This window comes from Phyllobates terribilis, unplaced genomic scaffold, assembly GCF_046119375.1.
Source record: "Phyllobates terribilis strain yellow unplaced genomic scaffold, ASM4611937v1 Scaffold_117__1_contigs__length_5270597, whole genome shotgun sequence".
In the NCBI taxonomy this organism is placed as follows: Eukaryota; Metazoa; Chordata; class Amphibia; order Anura; family Dendrobatidae; genus Phyllobates; species Phyllobates terribilis.
The window spans coordinates 283,611-311,582 of NW_027362877.1; the positions used below are offsets into that span (position 1 = coordinate 283,611).

At 46.9% G+C, this 27,972-nt stretch overlaps 1 long non-coding RNA gene and 1 pseudogene across 1 annotated transcript; one reads left to right on the plus strand and one right to left on the minus strand.

The window, feature by feature from the left end:
• Positions 1–27,972, plus strand: part of LOC141201495 (uncharacterized) — a 63,190-nt pseudogene that overhangs the window by 12,184 nt on the left and 23,034 nt on the right.
• Positions 95–27,966, minus strand: LOC141201533 (uncharacterized). Its single transcript, XR_012272946.1, has 3 exons — positions 27,680–27,966; positions 27,485–27,561; positions 95–4,082 (listed from the first exon to the last, which is right to left on the minus strand). It is a non-coding gene; the product is annotated as an uncharacterized lncRNA (long non-coding RNA).

A 27,972-nucleotide genomic window follows, 5' to 3' on the forward strand; every position in this document is an offset into this window, starting at 1 on the left:
TACTGCCACCACCAATCGCTTAACAGGTGGATCGGGTACCCGTTAGGTAACATGAATTAGCGGGTGAGGAACGTGTTTACTCGACATAGGACAAGAAGAACGAAGCTGGTAAATAATAATGATTTACTCCCGAAAGTGGGCAGTGTTTACAAAAGATATACAAGATATTATAAAAGAGACAATGTACATATATGCATAAACAGTTGTTAAAATAAAAAGGATAAAGAATAGCAAAACCTGCACCACGGGGTGATGGTCTCAGATTCTGTGGGGGGGACGGCTCCCCGGAAATTAGATGTGATTCTTCCACGCAGCGAGGATTGCATGCGTCTGACGTCCCGGGCAAGAATGAATTAAAATGGCCGTTCTGGTTTTTAGTAAGGGGCCAAAACATTAGGAGACACCCATGTTGTTTACCTCACACGGGGGCTCGGTTTTGTGAACCCACCCAGCTGCATAAGACATAAAAATCCTTTAGATTTCATATCTTGGTATAGGGGGTCCCACATCCAAGATGGAGACATCATGTTTGCCGTCACCACTATTCATGAAGATGGATATCAAATATGATATCTCTATGACGCTCAGAAGCTCAGAACCTATTTCCCCGGTTCCTAGTGGTCTCCCAGCCACGAAAACCACACCATCACAATTGGGAAAAGGTGAACATCTAAAAAATGTGGTCCCTGTGTTTGTGACAGTCATGGGCATTATTAAAATCGACATTAAAAGTTTGCACAGTTAAACAATAGGATTGGAGGGAAAATCCAGGGTATACCAGTATGCTTGCTGACGTTTTATGGCGGTAATAAAAATTCCTTGTTAGGGGGAAAGCAAGAGACTTCTATGTAGCCTCTTCCAAATGAGCAGGGGGTGAAGATTTAAGACATCTCTCATTTTTAAAACTAGGACAAAAATACATTTTGCCTGACAACCACAATACTACAACTATCTTTTTTCTCTTTTTCAAAAATGAGATCTCTCAGAGCCTGGATGCTGGATGGAGTGGTGACAACTTGTCTCTACAGAATTCCCCATAGGGGAATTATAGCATGAATATCAATATGTCCTTTACATTTCCCCCCTAAAAATTATGTTATTATCAACAATAGAGGTGCTATCCCAGGGTCATGCTTTGAGCCTGAGGGACATTGGTCTTCACTCAATTAGTGCCCTTGTTACCAATCGAGGCTGTCGCGGCATGTCCATCCCCCCTTGTTGGTTGATATAATCATAAAGCTCTGATCTTCAGACGTGAGGTTGGTCGGGGCGTGCGGGTAAAGGTCATCATTCCCTTGTCATCCAAGTCCTCAATGCTGGTTACATCTGGGAGGTCCGTGTACAGTAGCACTGGATGTCGGTTAACAGCGTCCTCCTTGCTCTCTGATGGCTGGCAGGTTTTCCTCATGAAAAATGGGATGCAATAAAAGACTAGTTTTAGTAAGACATATATTAACGAGATACAAGCAGCAATATGCAACACTCCTTGTAATATTCCAGCAATCCATCCACCAATCCCTTTAAACCAATTAGCAGGATTCAAAAAGGATAATGTATCAGACCACCAATTGTCTTTGGTCAATTCTTTATGTTTGTTATATTCCTCCCTGAGTTTCCTAATGTCTTCCATTTTAGTCTTTAACCGTATGGTAGAGTCGGGATCAATACAGTGACAACAGGCTGGGCCTATAACCTGACACATCCCTCCTTGAGCTGCTGTCAAATAGGCCAGCACTAACGTATGTTGATTAGCCACTATAATAAGCTGACTCTGCACTGCAACAGTAGTATTAATTACTTCCAAAATATTCCAAATCTGGTCATCTAAATAATCAGTGACTTCCACTAACTTGTCCCACATTTGTGTTACCATAGGGTAGAGGAAGACAGTACTGGCTATCTTATTGGGTATACTCATTTGAATTAAATGAGGTCTTCCTGATGGGCGTGGGGTGTTGTCTTTGGCACGTTTATAGATGGTATGAAGAGGGATGGCTCTCATATCTACTTTACTATGGGGAAAAAGATAAGTGGCTGGAGTTAGCCGGGCCAACGTACAAGTCCCCCCTACTCCGACTGGGAGCCATTTATACGCATTATTCCCACAGACCCAATATGTGGCTGATGGTGGATCCCATAAAGCAGAGTGCTGTAATACTAATTTATGTACCAAATCGTTAAAAACTGTGTTATTTGATAACATACACCATGAAGGCATTTGTCCCAGGGGGCTACAATATCCAACATCCGGATTACCACATGTTGGATCACTAGGCTTATATTCAGAGGATTCATTGCAAGGGATATTACCAGGTATTTTATAACATGTGTCATTGGTACCTTTTATAAACAGATTTGCATGTACCCATGAGTGATTATGAATGTATCTTTCCAACAATGACGGTTTAAAAGCATCTGCCGTACTAGAGGTAGCATTAAAACTGATTTGCAGACCTTCAGTTGGTATGAAGCCTAAATTAGTCAAGGAAGACTTGTTTCTGGGCACCCATTTGTTTCCATTAAGGGCAAGGAATTGTAGGTATTTGCTGGTGGCAGTAAGATTTCCTTGCCACCAGGGGAGATCCACCCACCCAACTACTGGTATACCTACAGTGGTGCTCCATAATCTACTAAACATAGTAGTGTTATTAGCAAGGGCGTCGCTACAATTGGGCCAGTTTAGTATTTCTTCCAGAGTGACTGGGCATACTAGCGGCTGAAACTGGTGAGTGAGTACATATCCAACAGTCACTGATCTGGTTGTTCTCTAATTGTCTCAATTCTTGTACCAAAATCTGGTGGTGAGTAATGAACTTGTTATTAAAAGGGTCAGTACTCTGTTGTAGGCTATTCCAGGTATTGCCTAGTCCAACTGTGGCACCCCAAGGGTCTGGTTGCCACAGTGGTATTGCCTCCCTCAAAAGAGGTAATACCATGTCTGGAAGCAAACAGGGGTTTCCTGGTCAGGAACACTACACATGCAACACTTCCTGGCTCCAGACCAGCAAGGGGAGGAGACTCCCCTTGATAACTGGATCTGGAGGCGGGGTTAATTGAGTCTAGTGTGAGGAGTTGAGTTTAGGACATTGAGGAGAGAGGAGCTAGGGACTGGAGCTGGAGATAGCTCGTCCTAGCTGGAATACACAGAGAACCGGACACCGGAGTCCGAGGCTGTAGGGCACTTCAGGCCCAGCAGCAGATACCGCAGGGCAGGAGATTGCAGGTCTCCTGGCCCCATCAGACGCTCGGAGGCTCAGCAGCACCGAAGGACCAGTACCGCCACGGAGGAGAGAAGCATCCGCAAGGCCCGAGCTGCTAGCCATACGGGTGAGCACAGCACGTTACACTCAGGGACGTGGACTACAACACAGCTACAACCAGTAAAGCCACGGAGTATATTAGAACGGCAGGCCTACAACTCCACCTGGCCAGGAGAGCTCTATGCTTGCTCCCAGGCTGACCAGACTCTTATCTCTAGCCAGTACTCCAGTCCAGGCCTGTCTAATTGCCACCAGTAACGACCCTGGGACTGCACTATACGGACTTTGTGGTTATTTATGCACCGCGACACCCTGCACAACCACCATCATTCACACGCTGCCCTGAAGCTAACTCTTCCTGTGGGGAGTTATATCACCTTTGCTGCCAAACCACCAGCTTCAGAGGACTGTTCCGCAGCGGCGGCCTCCATTAGCCGCACTCCACAGGTGGCATAGTTGGACATTATACAACCTATATATCTTAATTACCCTTTTATTGACCGCCCTGGGTCACGGACCAGGTCACCGCCACAGTGACTACAACCCCCAGCATCTACTGGCCCGGCTCCGGGTACCCCACGGCCCAGGGGTCGCGTCACAACCATACATAATATTATAAAACATCTCAGGATGGTTGACGTTTGCAGTGTGAAGCATGGATCCATGTTGACTTCCCTTCAAGTTTTACTGCTGTTGGGGTTGTCAGGAGCACTTGGTATGCTCCATCATATAATGGTTCTAGTCCGTGTTTCCGAACATGCTTCTTCACATACACGTAATCTCCAGGCTTGGGGGTATGACAACCTTCTGCATCAGCTGGATCTGGAATAGAAGATGATACTAACGCATGGGTGTTAGTGCTTTGGCAAGCTGAATTACATATTGCACAACATGATCTGTTTCTTCTGATAATTGTTGTGGGGTAAATAGAGCTATAGCTGGTTGTGACCCAAATAGTATCTCATATGGTGACAGTTTGTGTTTCCCTATGGGGGTGGTGCGTATGTGATATAGTGCAATGGGAAGGAGCTCAGGCCACTGGGCCGTAGTCTCCTGCATCATTTTGGTCAACTGCCTTTTCAGTGTGCCATTCAATCTCTCCACCTTGCCGCTTGACTGTGGATGATAAGGAGTATGCAGCGCCACTGTTGATCCGATCATGGCAAGTATTTCTTGATACATGCATGAGGAAAAGGCTGGTCCTTGATCACTTTCAATAACTTCTGGGACTCCATACCGGCAAACAACTTCAGAGACCAGCTTCTTGGCGGTAGTCTTGGCAGTTATGTTTGGAACGGCGAATGCTTCTGGCCAACTGGAAAACATATCCACTACTACTAAGCAGTATTCATATTGTCCTGCTTTAGGGAGAGTGATGTGATCAACTTGCAATCGTTGGAACGGATACTCTGGTTTGGCAAGGTGTTTTGTCGGTACCTTCTGTAATCAGCCTGGGTTGCAGGTTTGGCATATTGTGCAACCTTTGTTCTGTGCACTCAACACGGTGGAAATTCCTGGAGCCCAATAGAGTTTCTGTACCAGTAGCAAAGCTTGATTCTTCCCTCGATGTACCGGTCCATGGGCCCAGGCTGCAGTGGCTGGATATAGGAGTCGAGGCAAACAATACAGTTGTTCCTTCTTCCATAGCCCATCTATCAATTTAGCACCCGCCTCCTTCCATGACTGGCGTTCTTCTTTAGAGACTTTCTGCTGTGTGGAGCGTAGCTTTGTGATTGGAGAGACCGGTTGATGCTCTTCTGCAGGTTGATCCTGGGTTGGCATGGAATTTAGCTGTTTGGCCTGTTGCCGCGTAACAGCCATGGACATGGATGTCGGAAGAAGAGCTGCTCGCTTAGCATGGAGATCAGCAAGTGCATTACCTCTTGCTTTAGGGGCATCGGTTTGGGTATGAGCTTTTACCTTTACGACAGCCAACTGTCTTGGTAGCTGCACCGCTTCCATCAATTGTCTGACGCTTTCAGCATTTTTCACAGGAGAACCTGCAGTCAGAGCTTTGAGCTCTGCTTCCTGTGCTGACATACTGGGAGGTAAGGCTGTAGCCTCTACCAATGTATCTTCAGTTGTGACAGCATATCCAGTATGAAACCTGCCAGAGTGTCTTCTTTTAATCGTCATATAGGGGCTGCATCAGACGTGAGGCGTCTGGGATCCATTGTCTGCAATATGTACATAGTCCAAGGAACTGTTGCAGCTCTATGGGATCTTTTGGGAATGGTAGCAGGTAGATGGTCGTCTTTCTTTCTTCTGCGAGATGTCTGGCAACCTGAGTAAGGCAGTGGCCTAGGAAGACCACTTGACCGAGGCAAAACTGAAGTTTCGAGGCCGAGACTCGACAATTCAGTTTTGCCAGATGCTTGAGAAGGCTAGCACTGGCCCTGATGGACACTTGCTCCGTGGGGGCACACAAAAGCAGATCATCCACGTATTGTAACAGTACTACCTCAGAGTTGTCCAGCTGCCATGGCAGCAGACAGCTAGACATGTTCTTTGCAAACTGATTAGGCAAAGATACCGGTGGAAATAAATGGCAGGGCTAGGGTTGGGACCGCATGAAGCTGTGATGCGTATGCTATGGTGTTTTGAATTGTTTCTGTGAGCAGGTGTTGTGACCTGGGTACATCCAGGGGATCATATTTTGGTCCCACCGCATGTATAACATACTGACATGATGATCTTCATCATACACATTCCGGGTGTAATGCTGCCTGTATTCCCGGTGTGCCAAGATGGCCGCCACCAAAGGGACATGTGGTCAGAGGCTGGAGGTGATGCAATGGGTGTAGCAACATGGCTGCTGCAGGAAGGGTTGGAACTTTGGGCAGACATAGGTATAACAGATGAGGATGGGGCACTAGGAGTGGCTTGGGTAGTAGCAAGGGGTGGGCCTCCTGGACGGGGCGCGTGACATGCAACACAATAATCTGCTGACTGGAATTTGTACAGGTCCATCTCCCCCCCCGTCTGCCATTATCGGGCGGTGGCTGGAGAGCAGTATCTTTGTAATACACGTAACATGGCATCTTTCCCTTATTGTCTGTATTTTCTTCCTTCATCCATCCTTTTTTTTGGCTACAACTACTACAACTATCTTTTTTCTCTTTTTCAATAACGAGCTCACTTGGAGCCTGGATGCTGGATGGAGTGATGACAACTTGTCTCTTCAGAATTCCCCATAGGTGTTTGGTTGGGTTCAGATCAGGAGACACTTGGCCACAGAATCACTTTCATCCTGTTCTTTAGAAATGCAATGGTGGCCTACCAAGGGAACAGAGTGATGGCAGCATCTTTTCTTTCACTACAGAGCAGAACATCTGTGAATTCAAGATACCATCAATGAAATGTAGCTCCTCATGCAGCCGCACATAAGGACACGGCCACCACCAGGTCTCACTGTAGACACCATGCATTCTCATTGTATTCCTCACCTCTTCAATGTCATACAGTTTTGAAGCCATCAGTTCCAAAAAAAACATTTATTTTGGTCTCATCACTCCAGAGTATAAAGTCCCAGGAGTCTTCATATGTTTCCGCATGTGTCCTGGCAGATTGTAGGGCGGCTTTTGTGTACATGGGCTTTAGGAGAGGCTTTCTATGTGGACAACACCCATGGCTCTTCACGATTGCCCTGGTGAGGTGGCAATGGGGGTAATGGTGGTTAGGGTTGATGACAGCTGTGATTTGTCAAAAAACACAGCTGTCTTCAAGCCCTCAGGTTAGTAATGGAGGGGGAAAGGAAAGAGATCCCGACACTCACCTGTAGTCAATCAATCATTTATTCCACATCCACAAATCTGTAAAACGTTTCAGCTCCTCCAGAGCTTTTGTCAATTGTGGCCAATCACATAGAAATACAACATTTATATAGAAAAAAAACAAGGAAATGACATCACAATGAAATAAAAAATGAAGAAAACCACAAACATTCATATAATCATATTAGTCTCATTATATAAAATCTACACTGCTCAAAAAAATAAAGGGAACACTTACACAACAGAATATAACTCCAAGTGAATCAAACTTCTGTGAAATCAAACTGTCCACTTAGGAAGCAACACTGATTGACAATCAATTTCACATGCTGTTATACAAATGGAATAGACAATAGATCAAAATTATTGTCAATTATCCAGACACCCTCAATAAAGGAGTGGTTCTGCAGGTGGGGACTACAGACCACATCTCAGTATCAATACTTTCTGGCTGATGATTTGGTCACTCTTGAATATTGGTTGTGCTTTCACACTCGTGGTAGCATGAGACAGACTCTACAACCCACAGAAGTTGCTCAGGTAGTGCAGCTCATCCAGGATGGCACATCAATGTGAGCTGTGGCAAGAAGGTTTGCTGTGTCTGTCAGTGTAGTGTCCAGAGGCTGGAGGCGGTACCAGGAGACAGGCCAGTACACCAGGAGACGTGCAGGGGGCCGTAGGAGGGCAACAACCTAGCAGCAGGACCACTACCTCCGCCTTTGTGAAAGGAGGAACAGGAGGAGCACTGCCAGAGCCCTGCAAAATGACCTCCAGCAGGCCACAAATATGCATGTGTCTGCACAAACGGTTATAAATCGACTCCATGAGGATGATATGGGGGCCTGATGTCCACAGATGGGGGTTGTGCTCACAGCCCAACACCGTGCAGGACGCTTGGCATTTGCCACAGAACACCAGGATTGGCAAAGTCGCCACTGGCGCCCTGTGCTCTTCACAGATGAAAGCAGGTTCACACTGAGCACATGTGACAGATGTGACAGAGTCTGGAGACGCCGTGGAGAGCGATCTGCTGCCAGCAACATCCTTCAGCATGACCGGTTTGGCAGTGGGTCAGTAATGGTGGGGGGTGGCATTTCTTTGGAGGGCCACACAGCCCTCCATGTGCTCGCCAGAGGTAGCCTGACTGCCATTAGGTACCAAGATGAGATCCTCAGACCCCTTGTGAGACCATATGCTGGACCATATGTTGGCCCTGGGTTCCTCCTAATGCAGGACAATGCGCCTCATGTGGCTGGAGTGTGTCAGCAGTTCCTGCAAGATGAAGGCATTGAAGCTATGGACTGGCCCGCCCGTTCCCCAGACCTGAATCCGATTGAGCACATCTGGGACATCATGTCTCGCTCCATCCACCAAAGTCACGTTGCACCACAGACTGTCCAGGAGTTGGTGGATGCTTTAGTCCAGGTCTGGGAGGAGAACCCACAGGAGACCATCCGCACCCTCATCAGGAGCATGCTCAGGCGTTGTAGGGAGGTCATACAGGCACGTGGAGGCCACACACAATACTCAGCCTCATCAGGAGCATGTCCAGGAGTTGTAGGGAGGTCATACAGGCACGTGGAGGCCACACACAATACTCAGCCTCATCAGGAGCATGCCCAGGCGTTGTAGGGAGGTCATACAGGCACGTGGAGGCCACACACAATACTCAGCCTCATCAGGAGCATGCCCAGGCGTTCTAGGGAGGTCATACAGGCACATGGAGGCCACACACAATACTGAGCCTCATCAGGAGCATGCCCAGGCGTTGTAGGGAGGTCATACAGACACGTGGAGGCCACACACAATACTCAGCCTCATCAGGAGCATGCCCAGGCGTTGTAGGGAGGTCATACAGGCACGAGGAGGCCACACACAATACTCAGCCTCATCAGGAGCATGCCCAGGCGTTGTAGGGAGGTCATACAGGCACGTGGAGGCCACACACAATACTAAGCCTCATCAGGAGCATGCCCAGGCGTTGTAGGGAGGTCATACAGGCACGTGGAGGCCACACACAATACTGAGCCTCATCAGGAGCATGCCCAGGCGTTGTAGGGAGGTCATACAGGTACGTGGAGGCCACACACAATACTCAGCCTCATCAGGAGCATGCCCAGGCGTTGTAGGGAGGTCATACAGGCACGTGGAGGCCACACACAATACTGAGCCTCATCAGGAGCATGCCCAGGCATTGTAGGGAGGTCATACAGGCACGTGGAGGCCACACACAATACTGAGCCTCATTTTGACTTGTTTTAAGGACATTACATCAAAGTTGGATCAGCCTGTAGTGTGTTTTTCCACTTTAATTTTGGGGGTGACTTCAAATCCAGGCCCCCATTGGTTAATAAATGTGATTTCCATTGATGATTTTTGTGTGATTTTGTTGTCAGCACATTCAACTTTGTACAGAACAAAGTATTCAATGAGAATATTTCATTCATTCAGATCTAGGATGGGGTATTTCAGTGTTCCCTTTATTTTTTTGAGCAGTGTATATACAAAAAAAATGAAAAAACGTCCATAACAAAGTATATTAACTATCAAATAAAATATGTAATTTTACACCAATACACATTGCCACAAATATATATATAGGCGTATATAGGAAATGCAAAAAAAACATAATAAGTTTTATTTATATAGCGCCAACATATTCCGCAGCACTTTACAATTAAGCGGGGACATGTACAGACAATAAATTCAATACAAGGTAAGACAGTTTAAACAGTTACATTAGGAACGAGGGTCCGGCCGCTCGCACGCTTACATTCTACAAGGGAATGGGGGGGACACTGTAGGTGAAAAGTGCTTGTTATTTCAGGTCTGACAATTATAATAAATAGGGATTTTCATATAAAGCTGCATGATCCGGTCATCAGCCCGTATGTATAAGTGCAATAATCAAGTATCGAGTGCAGTTATCTTGTGCATGGAGGGTGTGGAGACAGATGAAGAGTAGGGAGCAGATTCTGAATAATATTTAGAAGGAGGGGACAGGGGAAAGTTGGTTACTGAGTAGTTGAGGTGGTCGGCTTGTTTAAAGAGATGGGTTTTTAAAGCGCGCTTGAAGACATGGGGGCTAGGCATCAGTCGGATCGTCTGGGGTAGAGCATTCCAGAGAACTGGCGCAGCACGAGAGAAGTCTTGGAGACGGAGGTGCGAGGTTCGGATTATGGGGGATGTTAGGTCATTTGTATACCGGAGGGCACGTGTAGGACGATTTACAGAGATGAGAGAGGAGATATAAGGCGGCGCAGAACTGTGGAGAGCTTTGTGGGTGAGAGTGATGAGTTTATATTGGACCCTGTAGCGAATGGGTAACCAGTGTAATGCCTGGCACAAGATGGAGGCATCGGTGAAGCGGCTGGACAGAAATACGACCCTGGCTGCTGCATTCACTACGGATTGGAGAGGAGAAAGTTTGGTAAGAGGGAGACCGATCAGAAGAGAGTTGCAGTAGTCCGGACGAGAGTGAATAAGAGCGACAGTCATAGTTTTAGTAGTTTCAAAGGTGAGAAAAGGTCGGATTCTGGAGATGTTTTTAAGATGCAGGTGACAAGAGCGAGTGAGTGATCGGATATAGGGAGTAAAGGAAAGGTTAGTGTCGAATATGACCCCAAGGCAGCGGCCGTGCTGCTGGGAGTTATGGTTGAACCATCCAAGGTAATTTTGATGTTAGGTAGAGTTGTGTTAGTAGACGGGAGAAACACAAGAAGTTCAGTTTTAGAGAGATTCAGTTTAAGATAGAGGGAGGACATGATGTTAGAGACAGCGAACAGACAATCCTTGGTATTTTGTATTAGGGTAGGGGTGATGTCAGGTGAAGAGGTGTATAATTGGGTGTCGTCAGCATAGAGATGATACTAAAACCCAAATCTGCTGATTGTTTGTCCAATAGGGGCAGTGTATAGAGAGAAGAGGAGGGGGCCTAGGACTGAGCCCTGCGAGACCCCGATAGTAAGGGGACGAGGAAAGGAAGAGGAGCCGGCAAAAGATACAGTGAAGGAGCTGTCAGAGAGGTAGGAGAACCAGGAGAGAACAGTGTCCTTGAACCCGATAGATCGGAGCATAGTGAGGAGGAGCTGGTGATCCACAGTGTCAAATGCGGCAGAGAGATCCAGGAGAATCAGCAGGGAGCAGTGACCTTTGGATTTAGCTGTTCGTAGATCATTAGAGACTTTAGTGAGGGCAGTTTCAGTGGAGTGTAAGGAGCTGAAACCAGATTGTAGAGGGACGAGGAGAGAGTTATCTGAGAGATAGTGGATTAGACTGGAGTGGACCAAGTGTTCCAGGAGTTTAGAGATGAAAGGAAGGTTAGAGACAGGTCTGTAGTTAGCAGCGCAGTTCTGGTCCAGGGATGGCTTTTTAAGTAAAGGGGTTATGATGGCATTTTTAAATGAGGAGGGAAAGATACCTGAAGAAAGAGAGAGGTTAAATATTTTAGTCAGGTGAGTGGTGACCACCGGTGAGAGAGACTGCAGGAGATGTGAAGGAATGGGGTCACTGTTGCTGGTTGTAGGTCGAGGAGAAATGAGAAGCTGGGTATTTATTTTTGTATTTTTTACCATTCTTTAAGGCCACACTATATAATTCCATGCCGGTTGCATGGATTTATATAGTGTGACCAAGTTGTCAAGCACTTTCCAAGTGATGCTAAAATCGCTTGGAAAGCGCTTGTCAATCTGCATGCGGAAATGCCAGTGAAGAACGCTTCACATCCGCTTGTCCCTGGCAGGAAAGACGCATGTACAATCCGCATGTACAATCCGCATGCGTTTTTTCTGCCAGGGAGATGCAGAAACACTCAGGAAAAAATCCGGAGCGTTTCTGCATCGTGGGCACATAGCCTAAGGCTTGTACTAATCCTTCAGTCTCTTCATGTAATCCCAGACAGACTGGATGATGTTGAGATCAAGGCTCTGTGTGGCGTATCATCCAAGACTCCTCGTTCTTCTTTACGCTGCAGATAGTTATTGAAGGAGTTGTCCACTACTTTCACATTGATGCCCTATCTGTAGGCTGGGGTATCAGTGTATGATCGGTCGGGGTCTCGCACTCGGCACCCCCGCCGGTCTGCTGGTACCGGTGGCTGCGGCTGCCGTAGGACGAAGGTGCTTACCTGCTGTCCTTGGCCTTCCATCTGTAGTGGCCGCAGCAGGGTACTGCGCATCCACCTCCCATTGAATGGGAGGCGGATATGCAGTAACAAGCGCCGGCCACTACAACTTGACCGCCCGCTCAGCAGGTACGCACTTTCAGCCTGCGGCCGCCGGCACCTATAACAACTGACCGGTGGGGGTGCCACGTGTGAGACCCCAGCCGATCATACATTGATGCCCTATCTTATGGATGGGGCATCAATGTGAAATTAGTGGACACCTCCTGTAATTACAATGGCTGTGTGTTTGGGATTTTTGTCCTGCTGTAGAATAAATTTGTAGCTATTCAGACGCCTCCTTGATGGTATTACATGATGGATAAGTGTCTGTATTTCTCAGCATTGAGGACACCATTATCATGACCAAATTCACAATTTCATTTGTTGAAATGCAGCCCCAAACTTTCCACGACCTGCTATAATGCTTCGCTGTTGTCTGCAGACACTCATTTCTGTGCCCCTCTCCTGCTCTTAGGGAACAAACTGAATTTTGTTCCAGCCAAATATTTCAAATTTTAGCTCTTCAGTCCAGACCACCTGTTGCTATTATTTTGCACCCCAGTTCCTATGTTTTGGTACATATTTCAGTTGCTTTGCCTTGTTGTCATTGTTCCATGAAGACCACTTGTGGCTAGATGTCTCTGAACAGTAGGTGGGTGTAGCTGAGTCCCACTGATTTTCTGCTAGTTCTGAGCTGATGGCACTGCTGAACATCTTCAGATTTTGAAAGAAAGTAATCATAATGTGATTTTCATCAGCTGCACTAAGTTTCCCTTTTCTTGGCTAACCACTGTAACAGGTTCAGAGAAATGGTTTGCCGTCTCTTGGGATTTGGGGGCACACCAAGAATCACAGTCCAGATAGATTTGTTTCTACTGGCCGCATCCAGTTTTATTTTCTTCTCGTGCAGTTCAGGAAAAACAAAATGCAAACTATATAAACAAAAACGATATATAAAAGAAAATCCTATGCCGCCTGTCCGCTAACTAAACATGAAAATAATCTCAAATGGATCATGTAAAATATTACTTGTGATTTTATGATCGAAGTGTAGGTGCGGGATAAGCTGATGACCCGCAACACGCTGCAGCTGTATGTGTATAGTGGGGTGGAAGCACTGGTGTTATTTCTTGTTTTAAACATGAAAATACAAAGTACAGAAAGTGGAGCCTTCTGCTCAGCATCCCAAACATGACATTAGCTATACTCACAGCCGTTTTCTCAGGAGCACAGACAGCCCCAGCTTGTGAATGCTCCGCTCTTGCTCTTTTAAAGCACACCTAAGCTTTGCATATGATTAGCTACAATCATATAAAAAAAAACATGGATTGGGTAAATGGAGCCTGGAAATATGCAGTTCCCTTACTGAAAAACTCCCTGCTGATATTTTATTATTACATTACTTATATAGCACCATTATTTCCATGGTACTTGACAGATATTGTCATCTCTGTCCCCATTGGGGCTCACAATCTAAATTCCCTATCAGTATGTCTTTGGAGTGTGGGAGGAAACTGGGGAACCTGGAGGAAACCCACTGAAACACTGGGAGAACACACAAACTCCTTGCATATATACTGTACTTAGTGGAATTTGAACTAAAGATCCCAGTGCTGCCCAGGAACAGTGCTAACAACTCATCCACTGTTCTTCCCTATATATAGTATAGTGCTAACCACTGAGCCATCATGCTGCCCTATATATAGCACAGTGCTGACAACTGAGCCATGGTGCTTCCCTATATATAGTAGTGCTAACCACTGAGCTATGATGCTGCCCTATATATAGCACTATGCTAACCACTGAGCCATCATGCTGCTCTATGTATAGTACAGTGCTAACCACTGTGCCACCATGCTGCTCTGTATATTGTACTGTGCTAACCACTGAGGCACAGTTCTGCTCTATATATAGTACAGTGCTAAGCTCTGAGCCACTGTGATGCCCTATATATAGCACAGTGCTAACCACTGAGCCATCATGCTGCCCTGTATGTAGCACAGTGTTAACCACTGAGGCACAGTGCTGCCCCATATATAGAGTGCAGTGCCAACTACTGAGCCGCTGTGCTGGCCTATATATAGTATAGTGCCAACCACTGAGCCATCACGCTGAGATATATATATATATATATATATATATATATTTGTGTGTATGTATATATATATATATATTTGTGTGTATGTATATATATATATGTATATAGAGAGAGAGAGAGAGAGAGAGAGATGGCACAATACTAACCACTGAGCCACCATGCTGATCTATTTATAGTACAGTGCTAACCACTGTGCCTCCATGCTGCTCTATATATAGTACAGTGCTAACCACTGAGCCACTGTGCTTCCCTATATATAGAATAGTGCTAACCACTGAGCCATCATGCTGCCCTATATATAGCACAATGCTAACCACTGAGCCACCATGCTGCTCTATATATAGTACAGTGCTAACTACTGTGCCACCATGCAGCACTATATAGTAGTGTTAACCACTGAGCCGCTGTGCTGCCCTATATATAGCACAGTGCTAACCACTGAGCCGCTGTGCTGCCCTATATATAGTAGTGCTAACCACTGAGCCACCGTACTGCCCTATATATAGCACAGTGCTAATAACTGAGCCAGCGTGCTGCCCTATATATAGTACAGTGCTAACCATTTAGCCACCGTGCTGCCCAATATATAGTACAATGCTAACCACTGAGCCACTGTGATGCTCTCTGTATAGTACAGTGCTAACAACTGAGCCACTGTGATGCCCTATACATAGTATAGTGCTAACCACTGAGCTATGATGCTGCTCTGTATGTAGCACAGTGCTAACCACTGAGGCACAGTGCTGCCCTATATATAATACAATGCTAGCCACTGAGCCACCGTGCTGCCCTATATATAGTACAGTGCTAACCACTGAGCCACCATGCTGCCCTATATATAGTACAGTGCTAACTACTGAGCAACCCTGCTGCTTTATATATAGTACAGTGCTAACCACTGAGCCCATGTGGTCCCTTTTATATAGTATAGTGCTAACCACTGAGCCTCTGTGCTGCCCTATATATCTGTGCTGCCCTAATGTATCCTCACCCATCCCTTGTAGACTGTGAGCCCTCGCGGGCAGGGTCCTCGCTCCTCCTGTACCAGTCGCTGACTCGTTTTGTTAAGATTATGTAAATGCTTTTGTTATGTATATCCCTATCACATGTAAAGCGCCATGGAATAAATGGCGCTATAATAATAAATAATAATAATAATAATAACTTCTTCTTCTGTAACAGGCTCAAAGATGGCTAGTGAGCTTGAAGTGCGGCAGGGAAGGGGATCCAGGCACTGAGGAGATTGGGCTGAGATGTCCTGATGGATGTGGCTGATTTTTTCTAGGAAATAAGTGGCCAGATCCTCACTGCTGAGGTTGGAGGTGGGGGCCTGTGCTTTAGGTTTCAGGAGGGAGTTTAAGGTTTCAAAAAGTCATTTTGGATTGTTGGACAGTGAAGGGCAGAGTTATAGGTTTTGAGCATGAATTTTTAGGGGATGAAGTCCTCTGCTAAAAGAGATTTTCTCCACTGATGCTCAGTGCACCTTCAGCAACGCCGAAGAAAATGTGTTTGCATTGTGTGCCAGGGCTGCCATTGTCTGTGTCGGGTCTTTCTGCGTGTAGAAGGTGCTGCTTCATCTAGGGCGCTCTTCAGTGTATTATTGTAGTGTGACAATGCTAAGTCTGGACAGGAGAGGGAGGAGATGGGGGCTGAAGATGTGTGGAGATTGTCCATAAGCTGCTGGGTATTAATGGTACGTGTATTCCTATAAGTGAGGTAAGTGGGGGTGTCCTGGGTGAGGAGACAGTTCTTGACAGAGAAGGAAAGAAGGTTGTGGTCCAACAGCGGGAGAGGGGAGTTAGTAAAGTCATGCAGCGAGTAGAGATGGAAGAAAACCAGGTCCAGAGTATTCCCGTCTTCATTTGTGCGAGAATTAGTAACCTGTGAGAGGCCGAATGAGGGGGTTAGAGAAAGTAGATGAGAGGCAGATTGGGAGAGGGGATCATTGATGGGGATGTTAAAGTCTCCCATGATGAGGGTGGGGATGTCACAGGATAGAAAGTGAGGAAGCCAGGTGGCAAAGTGATCCAGTAACTGGAGGCAGGAGCCTGGAGGGCGATACACAACCGCCACTCACAGGGAGAAGGGTTTGTAGAGTCTCATGGTGTGGACTTCAAAGGAAGGAAACATAAGTGAGGAAACCGGGGTGGGGGGGTGACCTGGAAAGCACATTGTGGTGAAAGGAGCAAACCAACACCTCCACCCTGTCTATTCTCAGGTCTGGTGGTATGTGAAAATTTCAGGCCACCAAATGAGAGAGCAGCAGCTGCGGTGGTGTCTGAATGCTGGATCCAGGTTTCTGTAATAGCCAGAAGGTGAAGGGAATTAGTGAGGAAAAAATCATGAATGTAAGTTAGTTTGTTACACACAGACCATGCGTTACAGAGAGCACAATGAAAGCAATAGGAGAGGGCATGCAGTGAATGTTAATAAGATTAGCTGGGTTTCTATATGCAGCTGGAGGAGAGTGGTGTATGCTAGTGGAGGGAGGCCCAGGGTTGGGAGAGATGTTGCCAGCGACTTAGAGAAGGAGAAAAAAGAGAAAGAGCAGGTGGTGCAATGATTTGTATGAGCGTTTTGAGTGCTGTATGGAGGTAGTGGATGGTTTGGAGTGGGTGAGAAATATCAGTAGAGCCTCAGAGGTATACATGGGAGAGGGGAGAAGGGAGGGGTGGATATGGAGAGAGTGCACAGAATGTGTTAAAGGGTGGACGAGATGTGAGAAAGCAGAAGTTAAAACAAGTAAGATAATAATCATCGTACTATTTAACTATACGCACCAAAGTCTAAAAAACAAATATCATCATTCACGCACAACACATTCTAATTCTACTCTGTATATCATAAATGGGAAGGAAAAATTATTGTCCTAATTTATATATTATTTATTTTACATTTTTTGCAATCTCCACTTTTAAATCTGTATCTGCTGCCTGCAGTCTATCAGCAGTCAACAAGATTAAATCCAGGGAACACTTATTAATCTTCTCGAATTGATCGCAGAAAGTCCCATCCTCTGAAAACAGAGTGGGGCGCAGATGGACTCGCAGTCCTCGCGATAGGCGTTTTTCTCCACAGTATTCCATTACAGTTGCAGCATGAAGTTCATAGGAGACTCACCTTTTGGTTTCTTTTCCCAGTCACGTCTCCTGAATTCACTTGTGGATATTTTGAGAAAGTCCGTAGATATCGTTGTCTGAGACAAAATACCAGGTGATAGAACAAGTGAGTGCTCCTAGGAGAGGAGGCGGTATTAAGAGAAGGTTATTAAGGAGGGAAGCCTTCTGGATATTCACTGTAAATCGTCTGTCTCCTAAAGGCCTGAATCTAGAGTATAATGTGAGTCCGTCAGTAGAGCTGGGGGACAAATGTTCCCTTTCTCTTCTTTCTTCTTGCAGACAGTACAGACACGGTGGTCTCGCTGGAGCGCAGATACCGCATTGTGCAGTAACACATCTATGGTTATAGAAATGATCGGGGTCAGGAATGAAGTTGAGATTGGATGAAGGTTTTTTATGGATAGAGCAACATTGGATTCCAGGGAAGAAGCTTTCACATTACTATTTGTTGCTTCGGTTCTTATGTTGTGATAATATCGGTATACTCATTGTTTTTTGAGTATGTAGACCAGGGGTCCTCAAACTTTTTACTCAGGGGGCCAGTTCACGGTCCCTCAGACCATTGGAGGGCCGGAATATAGTTTTTTAAAAAAAACTATGAACAAATTCCTCTGCACACATCTTATTTTGTAGTAAAAAAAAACAATACAGGAACAAATACAATATTTAAAATGAAGAACAAGTAAAGTTAAATCAACCGGTATTTCAATAGGTAGGTAACTGTACCCAATAGGCAGCATAGGTCCTCAATAGGCAGGTAAATGTCCCCAATAGGCAGGTAAATGTCCCCAATAGGCAGGTAAATGTCCCCAATAGGCAGCATAGGTTCCTAATAGGCAGGTAAATGTCCCCAATAGGCAGGTAAATGTACCCAATAGGCAGGTAAATGTCCCCAATAGGCAGATAAATGTACCCAATAGGCAGCATAGGTTCCTAATAGGCAGGTAAATGTCCCCAATAGGCAGGTAAATATCCCCAATAGGCAGGTAAATGTCCTCAATAGGCAGGTAAATGTCCCCAATAGGCAGCATAGGTTCCTAATAGGCAGGTAAATGTACCCAATAGGCAGCATAGGTTCCTAATAGGCAGGTAAATGTACCCAATAGGCGGGTAAATATCCCCAATAGGCAGGTAAATGTCCCCAATAGGCAGGTAAATGTCCCCAATAGGCAGCATAGGTTCCTAATAGGCAGGTAAATGTCCCCAATAGGCAGGTAAATGTACCCAATAGGCGGGTAAATATCCCCAATAGGCAGGTAAATGTCCCCAATAGGCAGGTAAATGTCCCCAATAGGCAGGTAAATGTCCCCAATAGTCAGCATAGGTTCCTAATAGGCAGGTAAATGTCCCCAATAGGCAGGTAAATGTACCCAATAGGCGGGTAAATATCCCCAATAGGCAGGTAAATGTCCCCAATAGGCAGGTAAATGTCCCCAATAGGCAGCATAGGTTCCTAATAGGCAGGTAAATGTACCCAATAGGCGGGTAAATATCCCCAATAGGCAGGTAAATATCCCCAATAGGCAGGTAAATGTCCCCAATAGGCAGGTAAATGTCCCCAATAGGCAGGTAAATGTCCCCAATAGGCAGGCTGTTTCCCCCTTATAATGTCCTATGCAGGCTGTTCCCCCCTTATTATGCCCCATGCAGGATTTCCCTTTCTCCCACTATATAATGCCCCGTGCAAGATATCACTCCCCTGTCTTTATAATGCTCCATGCAGCACGTCACCCCCCCCCATATAATGCCCCATGCTGGATGTCACCCCCCATATAATGCCCCATGCTGGATGTTAGATATTATAGGTATTTTTCTAGCCTGAGCCTGACAGTCACATTGTATGTGAACTCGTTAGAACCGATATTGTATGTGACGGAGGGTTAATGCCCAAATAGGTAATGTATTTGTCTGGCCAGCGGAAGGGGTATCGTGATTTTAGGTGAGTTAGAGAGTATATGGGTATGTTTATTCCTAAGGCCTCAGATTTGGTTACATTTATTTTAAAATTAGACAGGGAGCCATATCTCTCTAGGATCTGCATAAGGGCTGGTATGCCTTTGTGTGGCTGCGTCATAGTGATTAGGAGATCGTCTGTAAAGGCCATGGTTTTGTGATGTAATCCCTGAAGTTTAACACCAATTATGTCATCACAGAGATTAATGGATTTGATCAAGGATTCCATTACCATAATGAATAACAATGGTGAGAGAGGGCAGCCTTGCCTTGTTCCATTATGTATAGTAAATGGTTTAGTCAGGGAGTTATTTAGTTTAATTTTGGCCGAGGGGTGAGAATACATTTGGAGAATGGCTCATGTTACTAATGGAGGGAAATTAAAGCAATTAAGAGTTTCTTGTAGGAAGTTCCAATCCACTCTGTCAAAAGCTTTCTCTGCATCAGTACCTAAAAGTACCAAGGGAAGCTTGTGGTAAATAGAGTATTGTGTCAGGTGAAGGATCCGCCAAGCATTGTCCTTACCCTCCCTACCTTTAATGAAGCCTGCCTGATCCAAGATGAGATTAAGTTAGGGAGGAATTCTGCAATGCGTTTTGCAAGCATGCTTGCATAAGTTTTAAGATCTACGTTTAGTAGAGAAATCGGTCTGTAATTGCTAGAGTTCTGGATCCTTGCCTTCCTTATGAAGAAGGGATATATGGGCTTCCAAAGATTGGGGAGGGAAAGGTCCGCCCTGGAGTACCTTGTTACACATTTTCGTGAAATGAGGTTCTAAGATCTTGGAGAAGGTTTTGTAGTATAAGATAGGAAGGCCATCTGGGCCAGGAGCTTTTCCCTTGCAGCTATTTGACAGAATGGAGCGGACTTCTTTAATGTCGAATGGTTTGGATAGAAATGCCTGTTGTTCCGGGGATAGTTTAGGCAAATTAATTGTAGCTAAAAAGGATTGAATGTCTGAGCGTTTTTTTCTCTATGTTTGGAAGAGGTTCGTCTGGGTGGAGATTGTACAGGTTAGAGTAATATTTTAAGAATTCTGAGGAAATCTTATTGTAGTCTGTTGTACTTTGGCCATTAGGGGTTTTTAAAGAGTGGATAAAGGTTTTAGCTTGTCTTGATTTGATTAACGACATCATAAGTTTAGAAGTCTTATCGCCATGCACAAACATGCGATTTTTCCAGTTAAGGTATATTTTTGCAGACTGCTTGTTTAGCAGGTCTTTTAATTGTAGGCGTTTGGCTGTGAAAGCCTCCAAACTTTGATGTACAAGAGTTCTTTTATGCTCTAGTTCGGCTAATTCTTCATAAAGGTCTTGTGAATTTTTTTTTCTCTGTTTATTTAGAAAGGAAGATATGGAAATCAGCTCACCTCTGACCACGGATTTATGGGTTTCCCAAAGGATTGGATAACTTATTTCTAGTGTGGCGTTAGTTGCAAAGAAGTTGGTTAGTGTAGTTTGAATACGTTGTTTATTGGAATCTGAAGACAGGATTGATTCATTTAATCTCCATGTGCGATAAATAGAATGGGGTTTGGAGATTAAAAAACAAACTGAGACTATTGAGTGGTCCGAGTGAACCGATGGAAGTATTTCTGCCTTTAAAGCTCTTGGTAGTAAGGGCCTTGGAAGGAAGACAGTCAATCCTATGGTAGGAATTGTGAGAATGAGAAAAGTATGTATAGTCTAAATCAGAAGGGTGGAGGTATCACCAAATATCTATAAGTGATGAGGTATGGAGTGATTTTTTTATTCTGGCTAGATCTCGGTAGGAAACTTGGCATTGTTTTGAGGAAGAATCTAAAGAGGGATCCATGGGTATATTAAGGTCTCCTCCGATGATTGGAATACCCTCCATAAAAGAGCAGAATTTATTCAGTTTGGAAATAATCCATTTGATTTGTTTTTAATTTGGAGCGTATAAGTTACCGATTGTTACCAGGGTGCCTGCCAAAAGGGCTTTCACAAAAATAAATCGCCCCTCTGAATCGATTAGAGAATCGTTCAGAAGAAAGGTGTGTCCTTGGCAAAAGCTATTGACACTCCTCGAGATCTCTTTTGAGGTGTAGTGGCGTGATACCATTGGTTATAATAAGCTTTTTCAAAGGTGGGGAGTTTCTCTGATTGAAAATGTGTTTCTTGTATGAAAAGAATATTGGAAGTTTTCCTTTCTAAATCTGTCTAATGTTTGGGATCTTGGTATAGGTGAATTGAGGCCATGGGAATTAAAGTTTGTTAGTTTGATATTACCTTGTCTGGAATCCATGGGGGGGGGGGCGGTGTTGGAACGTGGAAGTTTATCCTTAGAAGTATTAGAGGGAAGAGAAGGGATAGGAGAGATGGAAAATTGTAGAGATATAGTGTCATTAGAACAGTAGGAACAGTATCAACAAGAGAGGTACAAAAAGTATTTGTAAATACAAATAACAGTACTATAAAATATAGTATTGTATTACAAACAGTAGGAAGGGGGGTGTGATGGTGTCAGTGCAATAAGCTCTGTGTATGATCATTTACACGTGATCTCGTAAAGGCGAACCCGTCGCTGCAACTAAAGTTAAGGGTAACATTAAAGATGCAGGGACAGACCTGTTGCAGAGGACTCCAGTTGGAGCTAACACACAGAGCTTAAGGAACAAGTAAGGCCATTCTTTTAGCCTAAGATGTCAGTTGGCAAAGAAAACCTCACCAATTGTGCCTCACTCAACAGGGAAGCAGAAAAATAGAGAAAATAAAAAAGAATAGTCCTTGGACTTAAACAGTTCATTACTGAGAATTAGTATAACAGTCTTTTGACTCGTAATGCCAGGGTGCAGGGAAACATCAACAAATTGCACTCTATTCAGAATTAGATTAATGGCTAAATAAGTAAAAGGTTCATAAGTTTGAACAGTCATCAAATTATAGTAATCAAAAACAGAAGTTATAATGACTTAGGACTAATTAAGTCTGGCAAGAAGAACTTTGGTTCAGCCGGCTTCGCTGTCCTTAGAGATAGAAGAGTGCTTTGTTAGTTTACGTTTGGATCGTTGCGACTTGGTAGGCGAGAAGACACTCCAAGGTGTGGGTAGAAATAGGGGATTCAAGGAAGATGCAGAATTGGATGCTTCCAGATCCAGGTATTTTTCAAGAGTGATTCCGAGTTCTTTACAAGCATCTTGGATCTCAGTCGAGGTCCTAGCTGGGATTCGCTTGTCCTTAATAATAGATCTTTGATGTGAAAGTCCAAGAATCGACAAATGACGTCACGTGGTGGATCTCCTGGCTTGGGTCTGGGCCTCAGGGCTCTATGCGCTCTCACTATTTCAATGTTGGGAGGATTGTCAGAATTCAAAATCTTGAGAAATTTTTCTGAGTGTTGGATTTATTGCTTCAGTTGCTACCGATTCAGGGAGGTCTTTTATGCGAAGATTGTTTCGTCTTTCTCTATTTTCGTGATCTTCTAGGATGGAATATATTTGATTAATTTGGCCTTCTTGATTTTGAATGCTGGTTAATGAAGCATTAGATTGTTGTATTAGAGTAGAATGGGTAGTTTCTAGAGAATCTACTCTCTGACCTATTTGTGTGATTTCTTGTTTTATGTCGGTGAGGTCCTTCACAATAGGTTCTAATGATTTAGCAAGTATCCTTTTAATGAAGGAGCGAGATACTGGATGATCATTTGTAGATCCGCAGTAATCTGCGTCACTTTCCAGTTCAGAATCAGAGTCCTATTGAGAATGCAAATATGAAGGTTGCTGGGACTTAGGTTTAGATGTAGTAGATTTAGCTTGTTGTTTTTTTGAGGTATTTGTTCATGTCAATTTGAGTGAGAGACGTAATTGACCCAGAGGTTGCTCCCGAGGCCTTATTACCAATTTTGACCATTATGAAATATTCAACTTAGTTTTGAAAAAAGAAAAATAACAACATGACACCATGTGGCGGTGAGGGTCTGAGCCGGAGCGGGGCTGGCGGCGGCGAGGGTCTGAGCCGGAGCGGGGCTGGTGGCAGTGAGGGTCTGAGGTGGAGCGGGGCTGGAGGCAGTGAGGGTCTGAGGTGGAGCGGGGCTGGAGGCAGTGAGGGTCTGAGCCGGAGCGGGGCTGGCGGCAGTGAGGGTCTGAGGCGGAGCGGGGCTGGCGGCAGTGAGGGTCTGAGCCGGAGCGGGGCTGGCGGCAGTGAGGGTCTGAGCCGGAGCGGGGCTGGTGGCAGTGAGGGTCTGAGCCGGAGCGGGGCTGGCGGCAGTGAGGGTCTGAGGCGGAGCGGGGCTGGCGGCAGTGAGGGTCTGAGCCGGAGCGGGGCTGGTGGCAGTGAGGGTCTGAGGCGGAGCGGGGCTGGCGGCAGTGAGGGTCTGAGGCGGAGCGGGGCTGGTGGCAGTGAGGGTCTGAGGCGGAGCGGGGCTGGCGGCAGTGAGGGTCTGAGGCGGAGCGGGGCTGGCGGCAGTGAGGGTCTGAGGCGGAGCGGGGCTGGTGGCAGTGAGGGTCTGAGCCGGAGCGGGGCTGGCGGCAGTGAGGGTCTGAGCCGGAGCGGGGCTGGTGGCAGTGAGGGTCTGAGGTGGAGCGGGGCTGGCGGCAGTGAGGGTCTGAGGCGGAGCGGGGCTGGCGGCAGTGAGGGTCTGAGGCGGAGCGGGGCTGGAGGCAGTGAGGGTCTGAGGCGGAGCGGGGCTGGTGGCAGTGAGGGTCTGAGGCGGAGCGGGGCTGGTGGCAGTGAGGGTCTGAGGCGGAGCGGGGCTGGTGGCAGTGAGGGTCTGAGGTGGAGCGGGGCTGGCGGCAGTGAGGGTCTGAGGCGTAAACTGTGTGCTGCAAAATCTGAAGAGAAGAAGCAACAGAAGAAGAAAAGGGATCAAACACGTCACACTGCTGGAGCCAATCACCAACCGGAGCTCTCACTGCTAAGCCCCGCCCCCTGATCACATGGCGGTGACGTCACCACAGGTCCTCCCGCTCTCAGTGCAGCAGCTCCGTCCTGGTTGTGCGCAGCTCTTGCTCTCTGGTATCAGCCAGCAGCAGGTTTCCGCTTCCCGCCATTCCGGTGAGATTACAGGGAGGGTTTGTGGTGAATCTGTGAGAGGAGAGTGTGGGGTGAGATCAGAGCTGTTCCTGTGGAGGCTCCTGCTCCATGTGACTGCGGCTCCTCAGTGTTGTATGGGGGATGTGCAGCGGCTCCTCCTCACCTCACCGCCCCCGCTGGAGGTGGAGTTACCACGGTGACCGTCCCCCGCTGGAGGTGGAGTTACCACGATGACCGTCCCCCGCTGGAGGTGTAGTTACCACGGTGACCGTCCCCGCTGGAGGTGCAGCTACCACGGTGACCGTCCCCCGCTGGAGGTGGAGTTACCATTGTGACCGTCCCCCGCTGGAGGTGGAGTTACCACAGTGACCGTCCCCCGCTGGAGGTGGAGTTACCACGGTGACCGCCCCCGCTGGAGGTGGAGTTACCACGGTGACCGTCCCCCGCTGGAGGTGGAGTTACCACGGTGACCGTCTCTCGCTGGAGGTGGAGTTACCACGGTGACCGCCCCCGCTGGCTGTGTAGTTACCACGGTGACCGTCCCCCACAGTAGGTGTAGTTACCATGATGACCGTCCTCCTCTGGCTGTGTAGTTACCACGGTGACCGTCCTCCGCTGGCGGTGTAGTTACCACGATGACCGTCCTCCGCTGGCTGTATAGTTACCACGGTGACCTTCATCCACTGGCGGTGTGGTTACCACGGTGACCATCCTCCACTGGCGGTGTGGTTACCACGGTGACCATCCTCCTGCGAGGCTGATAATAAGCGGTCAGGTCGGCGGAGGAGGCCGTGGTGGAGTTTGTGGCTTTTCCTCCAGATTCTTCCTGATAAATGTCGGATATTTGGGGCAGAATTCTGTGATTGTCGTTATATCGTCCCCTGTGATCTCCATCTTCTCCTTTATCATGAAGACGCCGGCAGGACGAGATCCCTCCAGCTGATCCAGTGTTCATCCCTCCTTCTTCTGAATGACCCCCCGAGGATGGACGAGGACGAGACCACCAGAAGATTATTACACTTCACCCTGGAGATCATCTCCCTGCTGAGCGGAGAGGTAACTCCTCTACATTTCTATCAGCTTTATTGTGTTATGTAACAAGTCCGACATCGGGAAGAGGAAATCCAGAGGAGGAAGAGAAGGATTCTTTACTGTAAGAGCAGTGATTGTGTGCAGCTCTCTGCCAGGAGGAGTTGTCATGGGGATTCCCTATAAGAGCTGTAGAGGGGCCTGGATGTCTGTCCTGAGTGTAATAATATTCCAGGTTATGGCCCCAGATTGCTGGAGACGGTTATTGATCCCGGAATTTCTACTGATTGTCAGATCTGGAGTCGGGAAGGAATTCTTCTCCCTTAGTGTCTCTCTCCATACACAGGATTACACAATAGTGAGGAAGACACCGGGGGAGGGTGTGACTCCCATCATCCATCTCCAGGAGTCAGGAGGGCGGAGCCCGGGCCCCATCACAGAGCCTCCCCCACACCCCCCGATACATGAGAGGAAGAAGAAGATCCTAGAGCTCAGCAACAAGATGATTGAGCTGCTGAGCGGAGAGGTGACTGCTGGGACATTATACAGGACAGCACTGGAGGATTCTGGGTGATGACCAGAGAGGTGACTGCTGGGACATTATACAGGACAGCACTGGAGGATTCTGGGTGATGACCGGAGAGGTGACTGCTGGGACATTATACAGGACAACACTGGAGGATTCTGGGTGATGACCGGAGAGGTGACTGCTGGGACATTATACAGGACAGCACTGGAGGATTCTGGGTGATGACCGGAGAGGTGACTGCTGGGACATTATACAGGACAGCACTGGAGGATTCTGGGTGATGACCGGAGAGGTGACTGCTGGGACATTATACAGGACGGCACTAGAGGATTCTGGGTGATGACCGGAGAGGTGACTGCTGGGACATTATACAGGGCAGCACTGGAGGATTCTGGGTGATGACGGTGTCGTTGTTGTCAGGTTCCTATAAGGTGTCAGGACGTTGCTGTCTATCTCTCCATGGAGGAGTGGGAGTATCTAGAAGGACACCAGGATCGGTACCAGGAGGTGATGATGGAGGAGCTCCGGCCTCTTACACCAGGTTCGCTGTAGATGACGTGTAATGATGAATCTCCCATTTTCGGCTTTTCTCCTCTTTTTTTGCCTTGTACATGTGACTCTTGTGCTGCTGTTCTCGCTCCCTGTCTCGTCTTCTCCACTCCCCTCCCCCATCGCTCACACAGAGTGATTGTCCGCAGCATTTGATTTTACATTCTGTGGATAAATCAGCAGATTTCCGATTGTGTTTGGAGGACAATGAAGCCTCATAAGGCGACAGCAGAAGAAATATTAGGAAGATTCATCGCTTCATGACATAATGGCCGATTAGTAATGAGGGTTATGAAGGGTCGTTCCTCCTGAGCTTTTTGGGGTCTCAGGACTTGTTCTGGTGACTGATGGGGTCCTCTATCCCCTGATCCGACGTCCCACACTGGACGGTTACTCCGGTGATGTCCCCCCCGGTATCAGTATGGTACAATATAAGGGAGGGCCCTGCTCACAGTCTACATGTTACAGGGGAATAGAAGGAGTTTCCTATCGGACACGACCAGAATAAGATGTTACTCGTCTCTGAGGTCTCAGATTTGTAGTGATTTACATTTATTGTGTATTGTTCCTTACAGGGAACCTGTGTGGTTGGATATCGCCAGTAACATGCACATATGGGGTTAATCTGCTGGTTAATAGCATTAGGGAGGTGCCCGGCCGCTGTACTGAGTGTGCGGCACCCGGAAGCCGCCGGCTTTCAGTCATGCAGGCGCCAACGCAGCTACAGTCACCGTACGCAGCACTGAGCGGCGTCTGTAACTGCACCCGGGACTGAGACTGACAGCCGTGCATCAGTACAGAGCGACCGTCACTCAGTTTCGGGGCGCAGTTACAGCTGTTGCTCACAGTGCTGCCAGTGGTGACTGTAGCTACACCTTCTTAGGATTACATCAGGCCTATGCATTTTTTGTGAGGGTGGTAGTAGTGGCGAGGGACTGTTGTGTTCCTACACCCTGGCTCCCTGACAAAGACAAATGTCCCCATTCTCCTGTGCTGTGCGTGTGGTGCAGAACACTCACGTTTTGGTCGCAGATCTCTGCCGTCTTCGGTTTTTCCACTTCAGTAACCGCCGCACACACGATAGGGGACTTCCACTCTGTTTTATAAAAAAGAACTTTACTTAACAGTCCAACTTCACCATGAGGGAACACGCAGTATTGGGCGCATCCTTTTCCAGGTTCACAGTTCATTGCACAGCATATGTTAATATTCACCGTCTGTTTCTCCTGAGATGTCCCTTCCATAGTCGACCTCTTTGGCCTCTGAGACCCTCGCAGTTTTTAGAGTCCCGTTCCATTTCCTCTGTACTATTCCCCGTCCGACTTCCCCCTTCTGGGAAGATTTTGAGACAAGTTACTCTGCTGACTCCTGTGGACCGTAGGCCCCGAACATTAAGGGAAAGTCGTTTTAGAGTTCCTGACTAACGTTGCTCTGCTGCTGGTCGGACCGGGTTTCTGTGCCCCCTGGACCTCCAGCTACTGCTCTGTCACATCCCTCTCTCAGAACT